The following is a 275-nucleotide window of genomic DNA, read 5'->3' on the forward strand; positions in this document are numbered from 1 at the left end:
TAGTTTTTCTAATCTGCTAAATTGATCACGCCTCTAATTGGAGAACTAGTTAAACAATAAAGTTGTTACTAGAGTCACTAGAAGCCAAAGAACACACTTTGGCATTAGGATGGAAAGAATCAATGAAGCACTTGAATGAAATTAAATGAATAGATTTAGTAGACCGAAGTTGTTTTTACAGATAGATGGATGGATGGATGGATGGATGGATGGATAGATGGATAGATGGATAGATAGATAGATAGATAGATAGATAGATAGATAGATAGATAGAT

Source organism: Nematolebias whitei, chromosome 13 (assembly GCF_014905685.2).
Source record: "Nematolebias whitei isolate Nwh7 chromosome 13, NemWhi1, whole genome shotgun sequence".
NCBI lineage: Eukaryota > Metazoa > Chordata > Actinopteri > Cyprinodontiformes > Rivulidae > Nematolebias > Nematolebias whitei.